General features: G+C 38.3%; 1 protein-coding gene across 13 annotated transcripts in view; it reads left to right on the top strand.

Annotated features, from left to right (window-relative positions):
* atp2b2 (ATPase plasma membrane Ca2+ transporting 2) overlaps positions 1–12,432 on the top strand; it is a 127,876-nt gene that overhangs the window by 7,781 nt on the left and 107,663 nt on the right. For 7 of the 13 annotated variants that reach the window (XM_082533181.1, XM_082533175.1, XM_082533172.1 and 4 more), the window contains exon 1: positions 3,097–3,355. The exons of the other annotated variants lie outside the window; for them this stretch is intronic. The gene's annotated coding sequence lies outside the window, so the exon portion shown is untranslated. Of the gene's footprint in view, positions 1–3,096; positions 3,356–12,432 lie in introns of those variants that run through there. 13 annotated transcript variants of the gene reach the window in all.

The raw sequence follows: 12,432 nt of genomic DNA, 5'->3' as shown, positions 1-12,432 counted from the left end.
TGAATGATGTGTGTCACTGTAAGCAGTTGAGAGGATCTCCTCTGGGCAACATGCTGTTGCTTTAACTCTGCCTCGATTTCACTGATGTTCTGTCCTCATAATCTAATAGACTAAATACCGTCTGGGTGCTTTTTGGCTGCAGGGATCTGAAAAAAAGAGAAAAAAATCAAGACATTGCAATAATTGTGTGAGTTAGTGCGTTTGTGTTTACGCAGCTTCCTGCGCTACCTAGTCTGAGGCTTTTGTCAACAATTACACCCCTCTGAATGGTAATATTTTAGGCTACATTAATTTACTGTACTTTACCAGAGTGTGCTGCAGTCTTTTATGGTACAGTAATTTACCGTGCAATCTTTGAAGTGGCTTGCTCCTGACAAATAGTTCAATAAAACCTTGTTTGTGTTCTGTGGTATGGCTATTAGACCCCTCCTGACATATCATAAACTATTACTGTGATCTGTTTGGACATTAACGGTTACAGATGTTCCCTGAGCTTGCCAGAGAGCCCGGAAGCTGCACTGCATGCAGGGAAGTCTGCTGCCGTACTGTACTTTATCAAACCTATGCAGGACAGTGAGTGTACAACTTTCCTGAGTTGTACTTGAAAACTGTTCTACTTCAGGCATTTTGTCAAATTGAAACTCCCTGTAGTCAGAGGGTAGACGTGGTTGAGTCTCTGTTGAAAGAGTTAAGCTGAATGCCCCTTCTCACTGTGGGAGGAGGTAGTGTGAGTACATGGCAGCGGACTGAAGTAGGCATCTAAGTATAGTTGTGTGTGCGTGTGTGTGTGTGTGTGTGTGTGTGTGTGTGTGTGTGTGCGTGCGCGTGTGTTCATGCATATGTGTTGTGTATGAAAGTTTTTGGGGGTACTGGCTATTTACAGCTCAGCCTGTGGGAGATGTCCAATTCCAACAGAAAGGGCAGGGGGGCATGGGAAGACCTCCACTCTGCCTCATGTGTCATCCTCTTCTGTTAAGACTTGAAGCAGTCTGTGTGTGTTTGTGTGTGTATGTAGAGTTGTGTATTTGTGGGTGTGTACACACTGTGTGTTGTGTCAAGGTTGCTGAAAACAGTCTTGGTGCATAAGTATAAGAATATGACACTTTTGAACGCTCATGCATAGTTGTTCAGGGAGATTTGTCTAACAAGACTTGAAATTTCCTTGTGGCTCCCTGTTGTTTACAAGGCCAAATACTTTCTGTTCAGTGAGTCATTTTCAGAGAGCGGGAGAGAGGGATAAAGAAACAGATACAAGAAACTTTGATTCCACATTATTTTTCATTGAAGTGAAGAATATTTCAGTGCTTACATAAATGCGCTGGCCTATGAAGAAAACAGTTTGTTTTTCTATGTACAGTGGGGCAAAAAAGTATTTAGTCAGCCACCGATTGTGCAAGTTCCCCCACTTACAATGATGACAGAGGTCAGTAATTTGCACCAGATGTACACTTCAACTGTGAGAGACAGAATGTGAAAAAAAAATCCATGAATTCACATGGTAGGATTTGTATGTCTTTAGTCTTTGACCCCTGTAGAGGAATTATGGACTATCTGTTTTTACAGCACGCCTTCAGTTCTGACTGGTCTGCTCTCATTTGATTCTAGAATACTTTAGTATACAGATGAGCTCGTGGTTGATTCAGTGACTGCAAAGTCTCCATGTCCTGTACCTGTAGAACAAGCCCAAATCAGCACCTCGTCACCACCGTGCTTAACAGCTGTTTTGAGGTGTTTGTGCTGATATGCCGTGGGTTTCTCCAAACATGGTGTCGTGCATTATGGCCAAACATCTCCACTTTGGTCTTGTCAGTCCAAACGACATTGTTCCAGGGGACTTGTGGTTTAGTCAGACTTTCCAAAGAGTTTATGTCGAAACTTTCTTTTTCACATGAATGTTCGTGTTGAAATCAGAATGTTCGTTTGGAATATTAACAAATTCTTAATTAATAGCAGTAATGTTTTTTTTTAAAGAAGTTGTGTTGGTCTGAATTGGGGTGTAAGAAGTGGGTCCTCATTTTAACAGACAGAAGTGATTTCCATCGCATTTCTAAATCCACATTTCCAAGAAAATGCAGCTTGGCAGGGATTGTTGATACCCTGCTGTGATAAAGTTGATGCCCAGCTGTTTCTAAAAGTGCAGCCTCCCCGGTTATTTTATAAAATGTGTTTAGTATGCGATATCGACCGTTTAGAAGTGCTGTTATTGAATAAAGGTCAACAGTTTTCTGTCTGTTGACTCCTGCATTTAGACTGTTTTTGTGGTTAATTTTTTTAAGAGTTCAAATCACGCTAAGCACAAATAGTCATTCGACTGTTCATGGTATTTAATTGGGATTTTTCTTAGAAAAACATACAACTGTGAGAATTTTACAAATTTTTTTAATTATATTACATTTATTAAATTAATCTTGTGTGCGATGTGGAGATTCAATGACTTTCTGTACTATTGCGAGGATACGAAGCCTGACAGGTGTATGCCTAAGAATTGTTTAACTTGACTGACAGATCCCTCATATTATTTACTTCAGTTGTGAGAATTATTGTTTGCTTGCACCATTAACTCTGCCTAAGCTCAACCCCCCAAATTACGACTTCATTAAAAAAAAGATAATAATGCTATTCAGCTTTCAGAAACCTGCAGGAACATGGCATGCATCAGTTTTTCTATGATCTTTCATCTTATTTCAAAATTTCTAAGTGGAATATATTGAGGAAAGGTTAAGAACTGATTATAGCTGTGGTCCTTTGCATTACTTTTTCATTTATGTGAAAGTGTAGCTTTTGTTTTTGTCTTAGCAGTTAACATAATACATCTTTTCGAGAGCAAAAGAAACCACAGAAATTGCCAGCAACCAGATATACACTCAGTTTCAGAAAAGTTAACAAATGTTAACTGATGTCCAAGATAGAAGGTTTTGACTCTGTGTTTGTGCCAGTGTACATACGCTCTTCACAAGAGGTCATGCTAGCTGGTCCTATATACACACGACACCAGCTCTCTCCCCCGCTGCCTCCCTCTCTTTCTCTTTCTCCATCTCTCCCCTCTCTGCCTCCCTCCCTCCCTTCATTTGTTCTAGGGACAGAGTCCTAGTGTGAAGCTTCTTGTTCTTGTCCTTTCCCTGTACTCTGCAGCTTTTCAGCCATCCAGAATGAGTTTCCTTATAGCAAATACACTGTACATGAGACGTGGAAGAGCCTGGTTTGGCCCGCTCTGTGTTCCCGCTACAAGCTCTCTAGGTTATATTTAGCCTTCGACAGGCCACCCTGCTACTACAACTATCATCAGCACCAAAAGGGATATCGGGGGAAGCTGTACCAATTACCGCCAACACATTTTCCTCTCTGCTGTTTCATTGTAAGTAAAAAATCCTTTTAAAATAATGTGTTTGTTGAATTTGAGAGAGCATCAGCATGTCACTGCAGAGAGAGCATGAAGGAATTATTTGGAAGCAGTTGCACTATAAGTGACATGTTGTAACGTACTTCAGCTCTTGTAGTCTTTCAGTGTTATGCCACATAGGCCAGGCTGTCATTGTTGTAGAAATGGTAAACTTGACTGTATGTCCCTGTGTTTAAGTCTGCTTTTGAAAGTGGCTCAATAAGCAGCACAGCTGTGGAAAGATTGCAATGTCATAGTGTATTATTTATTTGTTTTAAGAGATCTGTTTGTATGTGGATCTGTGGATCTGGGTATAGAGCAATACTATTTGGAGCAGGCTGATGGTCCAGTTTGACCTTGGTAGCTTTAGTTTTTCAGCTTGTCACCATATCACTAAAATATCAAATGAAACCTGAGGTATGAAAAAAGTATCTAATGTGATTTTTAGCTCTTGGTAATATTTCTACCTGTTTTTTGGTTGTTTTTTTTTTTTTTTTGGTCACACACCATCTTTGCACTGTTTCTAAGTAAGGAAATGCTACAGTTAGGTACATATTTGTCTGCAGGGAGAACATTTCTCTTACTCATCAGTTATAGCGGGAAGGGAGGGGGTGGGATTTGGGCAACAGTTATGCTTGCATTTGACTGAGGAAACAGGCAGCAAGACATGGAAAGTTTAGTTTCTCATCCCTGAAAATGGAAATTTAGAGAGTAGGCAGATGCAAAAAAAGGGAGAGAGGGAGAGATAGAGAGACATGGAGACAGGATGGTGGGAACATCTGGAGAAACAAGACCAGTGAAAAAAACCCTGTGACAACACGAGGGGACTGGAAAGTCTCTGAAGAAAGTCTTGAACATAAAGAGTTGTACAAGTGCATTCACTAAATTATATGATAACATATATGATATACATGATTGTATGAACGGAAATGAACTGAATTAATTATTAATTAAGTTTTTTTTTTGATTTAAATTACTTAAATATTTATTCTTTTACTTTATTTGTAAAATAATCATCAGTTTAAGCTCAGAGAGCTGTAATGGAAATATGAGGCCTCTCACCTACTGTACTCTACTTTGGCCTTTTTAAGAAGATGCCATGGGACTTTATATTCTTTATAGATTTTTATAATCCAGTTTCACATTTTAATCCTTTGCTACACTCCGTGGGGAATCCTATACAGCAACAGTAAATACATTAAACATGAATAAATTATAATTGTTGCTTATGGGTTTTATCTGACACTTTTTAAATTATAGTAAACAGTCAGCATTACCATTACTGATGGGATTTAAGATATTCACTTATATAATTGCTGCATGTTCTACCAGCAGGTAGAAAATGCATGTTGTTTTCTTTCATCCATCCATCCTTTCGTGACCAGCATAAAGAGTTATAGTTCATGATAAACACCGAACATGTGTGAGGGATGGGGTAGACTGTAGGTTGTGAGAAGCTTTCATAACACCAGTTAGCTGCAGTGAAGATGCTGTGTGCTTCTGTCTCGATGTGTCTAGAATTATTCTCCGCAAGTCTTTTCCCATACTGCAGGTAAAGAAGCAGCATAATGGAGCACTCCCAGCTGGAGAATCACACTTCCGGCATTTTTGATCTAAGTCTTCCTTCCTTTAAGAAAGTAGCTGTAACTGAGGTGGTAGTTAAGGTCATCTACAAATTGGAAGGTTAGTGGTTCGATCCCTGGCTGCTCCAGTGTGCGTGCCCAATGTCCTTGGGCAAGATACTGAACTGCAGGTTGCTCTCTGATGCATCCATTAAAGTGTCAATGTTATATAGGAAAGACCTAAGCACAGAAAAAAGTTGTTGCTTGAATGAGTGAACGGGGCATACATATAAAGTGCTTTGAGAGCTCAGGTACATTAAAAATGCATTATGCAAGAACCTGTTCATTTACAGCTTAAAGGAAGGATGGTGGTGGGTGGGGTGTACATATGCTACAGTATGAGCATAGATGTACAGTAATTATTAGTCGGCCGAGAACTTCACATTTTTTTCCACCACCAGTTGTTGTTCTCAAACTGGACGTGACAGTTGGGGACAGATGTGTCGGTAAAACCGAGCGTTACCGCACAGCCATACGGTAACAAGTTGTCAAATACAAGGTAGGCCTGCGTAGTCTAACAACTGCTTTATCTTCCTCTTTGACTCTAACGTTGACCATATGTTATATAAACAACATATGATATTCAGAATGACTTAATGTTTTGTGACTGAGACTGTAAACTAAGTGTCTCATGTTCAAGACAAACATTTGGCCTCAATTTTAAGACCTGGAACCTACATCAGTCTTTTATATATCATTTATACATATACATATAATGTGCCGAGGTACACTTTTACAGAACATAGTTAGAAGCTGGAAGAATTTTTTAACCAGCAAACATGTAACGTGTAGTATGTAATCACCTATAATGCAAAGAGAAATTTGTTAGAATCATGTAGACTTGCTACTACTTTAATAAAAAACAATTTTTTCATAATTAAAAAAATGTTATGTTATGTTACCATGGATGGATGGATATTGAACTGCTTTTTAATATATATACATCAAAGCACAGTTGATGTGTGACTTCTTTCTCCCTGTACGGCTGCACAGTGTATAGGAAATAATGGAAAAACACAGCTTGCCATATTCTTACACAAGTTTTAAGGAGTCAACGGAAAAATCCTGTTTGGTCAGTGGAAATAGCCCCTGAGAGGAAATAACTTGACCATGCTAATGCTGGGTTCAGAGACGAGTGTACCACGACCATTAAAGTGCCAGGAGAGAGATACAATCAATGAACCCACGCACTCAGTGCACTGTAGAGTAGCACAGGACTGAGCGAGGAGCTACCTGAATGCCTGCGCTCACACAGAGTTGCTGCTACACAGAAAGTATAAGGACTCTGCCGGCCGTCTTTGTTTCTGATGGGGCTGCAGGATTAGTTTGATTCACTGACCGGGCTTTCAAAAATAGCCAGCTGCTTCTTGTGATGATTGCAGCTATGAGAAAAAATAGCATATAAGTAAAAAGAACAGGAGAAATGTATGAAGACCCGGTGATGAAAAGAATATGATGTTAGGGAGGAGCAGAAGAGGTAGAAAACAAAGCCTTGGGAATATTATTAAGCACAACACTGGAATTTTCCAAACAAATTGTGCTGCAAAGTTTACCTTTACTTTTAGTGCAAAGTATATATTTGATCTTCTTTATCATTTTTAGGAAATATGTTGGCATATGAAAATGGCTAATAAGTAATGACTTTAATCTTATTCTTATGTGTGTACATTTACATACCAGCACAGGTTGAAGCCACAGCACAAGTCAGCACGTTGCTCAGTAAAAACATGTATTGATATTAAACAGGAAGAATTGGCTATATTTACATGAGTGTACTAAAATATGGCTGTTTGTTCATTATATCCAACGTAATGATAATGTAAATACCAATATTTACATTATCATTATCTGATGATGATTCTCTGCTATAATTTGTTTTATAATTCAGATGACAACAGTTGGACATAAAAATAGTTTTTAAAATTTCTATTGAAGAAATGATAAAATGATTAATTTGTCTTTAGCTTTAATTACAAGCTTAATATTTTTGTCTTGGTAGAGTTACAAAACAGGTTGTTGTTATTGTTTAAGAAGTATTCGAGTATATTTTTCTATTTGTCTATGCTGCTCTTTAGATACTTTGTCGTTTTTGAACTGCTTGTTTTATACAAATAAAACAATAGACTAAACTAAAATACTTATTAACTGCACTAACCCATTCAAGCTTTCATCATGGAGGTTACTGACTCTTCATATGAGTACCAAGTCTTATGCGTACTGTTTCAGCTGTTAAAACGAATGGTTTTGCGCATTTTAGCCCATTTAAAACAAATATTTAAGCAGTAATATGTACTTACGAAGCACACAGTGACAAAATCCAAATGGTTTGGTTTTAAAAGCAACACAGAGTTGTTATGAAAGGGAAAATTAGCTATAGAGACCAGAATAATATTTATACCAATGTTCCAGTCTATAAACTTCATTTTATGTTGCCTGTCATGAAACTTAGCATTTAACATGCCAACTGAGGCCTCTAAAATTTGAGCCCTTGGGTTTTTTTGCAGTGCTTCTGGGCCTTGCACACTCTGACCTTAGGGTGAAGTTGCCTTGATATTTACTCCTGGGAAGATAGTGACATTGTGTTAACACACACCTGAATTCTGAATTCACGACTCCACTTCTTTGTGCAAGAGAAAAAATATAGCTCCAGTTTCCCCTACATGCATGTTGAATTAAACTTCTTGTAAATATTAAAACTGCTCTGCTTGACTAAACTACCTGGCAGTTTTTGTGGTAATGATTTAGTGTAAGGAGATGTAAATAGAGAATACAGACACTTAGTACTAAATTGTCAGTTAAATATGCGAGTTTCCTCTGAAATCCATATAATAACCTTTTCTAGTCTTACCAGGCTTTTTCAGTTTTATCTCTTTATAGACTTATTTAGCTAAGGTCAGAGAGACGTGCTATCAGCCTGCTGTAATGCTAAGTGTGATGCTTACATGGAACAGTGGAGGCTTGTTAGCCTAGTTTAATGTCCACATACACAATTTATTTCCAGTGTGAGAGCATATTATAGTTAGAATGTTGTAACCTACTGTAATCTGTAATACAATAGGCTACAGTATGATATAAGTGAATATAATTAATTCTTGTGGGCTTTTTTAATTACTTTTTTATGATAGTTATTTGCACTATTTTACATGTCTGCGATGAAGAATGGTAACAGTATGCTAATAATATTACATTAGTTAACTTAATGCTTCTAGATTCTGTATTAAAAAGTAAACAATCAAAGCAAAGAAAACCTTAATGCTCTGACCTGACTGCTGGGCTTATAATAGGAAGAACCACTGAAGGTGCAAACCACTTACTCCACAGTTTTAATGTGTGGTGACAGTAGAAAAGGCATTCCATTGCACTGAATTTAGGGATTGCAAGTGATACATAAAATGCTTTGTGCACTTGTACAGAAGAAATTGGCCTCTCAGAAACTCCAGGTCGGAAATTCCCAAATGCCCCCTGCAATTAACCAGGACCTAACATCATTTAAATATCGAGTTTGACTAAATTGGGCCAAGTGTCTTGGGAAAATTCTCATTCACCAAAATAAATTCTAAGATGACAGTAAAACAAGTCAGTAATGTGGAATTTATTCGTTTACATGCTTCAGGGTACATTTGCTTTGTTAATTTTCCTTTCTTATTAATTCAGCTATGACTACAAAATAGTATGGTTCATTGATATGCCCAAGACTAAACATGCTTCAGCAAAGCAACACACATTCACTGCAGGTTTAACATAATCATGATTTCGTGCAGTCGCTTGTGCCTTGGCCTTGTCCAACACAAGGACATGAGTTTTCCTCCTATGATGGACAGTTTGCTTCTGTCTTTAAATTCCTATAACACCACAGCAGAGACTCAGCTTTTGAAGAACATTTCCTTTTACCTTTGTGTTGTTGTGCTGTTATTGATATTTAGAAATAGTGTGCATTATTGTAAGAAAGAGCTGTATTATAGCCTACTTTCTTCTTGTACATTGTGAAAAATGTAGTGGAAGGGCATGCATTTCTTTTTGTGATTGATGACTGACATTTAATATGCGTTAAGTTTCCTTGATTTGGTGTCTGGTATTGCTCTTGACAATGAGAAATATTTTATTCATCCCATATTTGGGAAGTAATTTTGTTAGAATATCTATCAGATGATTCCTTTCCAGACATATATATAGTATTATAGAGGGTGATGACATGTGGTATGAAAGATTTCCTATATTTGTCTTTGTAGCAGTGGAGCTGAATCAGTCAGTCAGAGAAAATGTGCTCTGCTGCCTGTCCAGTAAATGGTGCAGAGTGTGGTCAGGATTATGATGGATAATAGTTTCTTCAGTGACTTCCTCTATACCAGAACTCTCAAAGTGTCCAGGTGACAGCGAATCAAAAACACAGCCATCCTAAACAGTCAATTCAGTCTGTTGGCGCCACCAGCCGTGATGCTGCTCCCCCAGCAGAACACAGCAATGCCCACTGCACTCACCACAACTGAGTGGGAGAAAATCTCCATCATTTTGCTGCACATATCGAAAGATCTCAGCTCAAATAGAGCATGTGCATCCAATTCTTTGGTATACAGCATTGGTCTTCAGGTTCAGCCTATTGTGCATCTGGATGCTATATCAACATCCTGTTCTAGGACAGATACATGTTGTGTAGCTGCCCTCTTCTATATGATGTCAATAACCACCTTTCTGGTCTTAGTTATATCACATCCAGAAACAGATTATTTTGCTCAGGCCAATCTAAAACAAATCATCTCCTAGTATCCTGTACTCCTCCAGTCCATCACGAATATATGTGACTTGTGCAGAATTATTGGAGTATTTCTGTGGGTCACATGATCTAAAGTTGCGCTGAACGATTGAGTTGTACAAGGTGAACAGGAATGGAGACAGCACAATCTTACAGCAAAGTACAGAAGACAACATACAGAATTTAACTCGCCTCACATGTCACTCTGCAACACGTTATAAATTTAAAGTGAAAGATGGTGAGAAGAGTTAAATGTTTCTGATCATAGTAACACAACAGGGGAGAGTTTGAAGTAGGTTTGATCTCAATCTGGATGACACAGCAGAGTAATGTACGCTGAAAGATATAGGAGTGACCCATGCTGATGAAGAAACAAGGTGCGACAAACAGATGCTGTTTCTGCTGGTGAAATGCTGTTGGTGGTTTCCATCAAAGAGGTGTGATCCAACCCATACAGGAGATGAGCATTTGCCATTTGTTTAAATCCCAGCAAGAGTCCCACATGTCTATGATTAGAATCACAATAAAAGAGTTAGTGTAATACTAGCATGTTTCCAGGAGTGTGAACCATCATGCATCACATGTGTTTTAATTACCTCAATAACACCCATTTCCACCAGGTATAGAAAGAGTGAGCCAATCACAGCTTTTTAGGCAGGGTTACATTCATGAACAACATAGCTGACTACAGATCAATACTGTATTCCAGAAAACAACTTCTTTAGAAATGGTGATGAGAAAGAGGAAGATTGGCAGTCTTGTACTGGTTGTTCCATGCAGCACATCCTGTGTATTCTATAAATTTCCTTGAACATTAGATCCTGTATTGACTGAACTGATGCAAGACTGCCAAATCTTTTGCTGCAGTCATAGCTTAAAAAAAGAATGACACCTCTTCCACCTTTAAAATGAAAATTCTCACTGTGCAGCAAAAAGTAAGCAAGGAATAGCCTCTGCAGCTTTCACTGGAGATGTAAGAAATGATTTAATGATGAAACACATAAAAAATTACATTTTTTAGTATTCAACTACTTTTATTAACTTGCATAACTTTTCAGATTGGTGTCATGGTCACTGGTGTGGTAGGTCAGTAACGAGCAAGACTTTGGTTCTTGCTGTCAACTAAGCAAAGATTGCTCTGTGTTGTTGTTTCAAACCGAACCAGTGGTTGTTGATAGACACGAATCCTGTAGGCTCTCTAATGCGGTGGTACAGCATCAACTTGATATCAGTTGATGCAGCTGGTATCAGTGGATGGTTTTAACCAACTGTATGTGCTGGTATTGATGTTAAGATATCCAATGCTCACTATATACATACAAACAAAACAGTGTATATTTGTATAACGCTAAACTAGTCCCTAGGAGACTAAATACAGCTCCTTTTGAAGCAGCTTTTGACAACGCTAAAAACAACAGACAAACTTTGCTGATGTTTGTCGTGGCTCTTTTCTAATTTCAGAGCACAGCTGGATACATTGTAATGATTTTTGTTACAGAGAACACACTGAACATACAGAGGGCGAGCCACATGGCGACTGTTTCATCAAAGAGATAAAACAGCTGATGACACTGGGTTTCTTTCTTGGGAAAATTTTGTATTCCCTCATGGGAAGCTGTTTTCCTAATGGGTTTTTATAGATTTATTTTGTGTATTTATTTCCTGGTTAATTGGCAAATGCAAGATTTCTTTAGCCATGTTCTGCTTCATTTTTTTTCCTTTTATGTTTTTTTCTCCGTTCCATGTTTTGAACGCTGATGTGCATCTGTGCAGGTACAGCAACAGTTAAACTCCTACATCAAAGATGTCTTCATGTCCCAATCAATCCAAGCTGGATTGATGCTGGATTGCTAACAGGGTTGCAGGGACATAGCATGTAGTTTGGAAATATGCTACACTACATACATTTTTAGTTTTTTTTTAAGCACACTTTTCAGCATTCGTTTCTGATGGCTTTTAATAAATAATGGAATTCAAATGCAAAACATGTAAATGTAACAAGTTAAAGGCAAGAGACTTTGTAAACAGTTTTAGTGAGACTAGATAATAAATAAGTCTGTAACTCAGCAATTGTTGAAAATCAAAGTTGCTTTGGTTATATGCAGTAGTGCTGACTTTGAAATTCACTCCCATTAGCATTATTATAGAATCATCATGGACATCAGTATGAATTTATTCAAGCATCATCTTGCTGTATCATCAGCATCATCAAAGTTCAAATCTCAACATTTTCCTCTCCCCTTTCCTCTCTCTCACCCTCCTTTTCTAACACTAATCTCATCGTCTTTCTTTTTCTCCTCCCCTCCTACTTCCTCTATTCCTTCTCACTTCCCTCTTCCTTTAATCAGCCCATGTCTTCTCTCGTCCTCTATCACCTCCTTTTCCTTCTTCCTCCTTCTCTTCCTCCTTTTCTCCTCAGTTTGCTGCAGTGCATCACTGGCAGGCACATTAACATCTCATCTCCATTACCCAGCAATGCCCTGCCCTCTCTCACTGCTTTTAACCACCCTCTTCTCTCCTTCTTTTCTCTTTCTGTCGGCGCTGTTCCCGTTTTCCTCTAAATTTAACACTCTCATGCTATCCCTGTTTTCTTTTAAAGTGTCCATTATCATCCCTACTGTCTTTTTTCTCTATAAATGTGATCATCCTCATTAAGGGGGTGCTCTCCTCTCCTCTCCTGT

The sequence above is a fragment of the Aulonocara stuartgranti genome (assembly GCF_965226115.1).
Source record: "Aulonocara stuartgranti genome assembly, chromosome: 5".
Classification (NCBI taxonomy): domain Eukaryota; kingdom Metazoa; phylum Chordata; class Actinopteri; order Cichliformes; family Cichlidae; genus Aulonocara; species Aulonocara stuartgranti.
The sequence above is the reverse complement of the archived record's forward strand: the minus strand, read 5'-3'. Positions and strand labels throughout refer to the sequence as shown.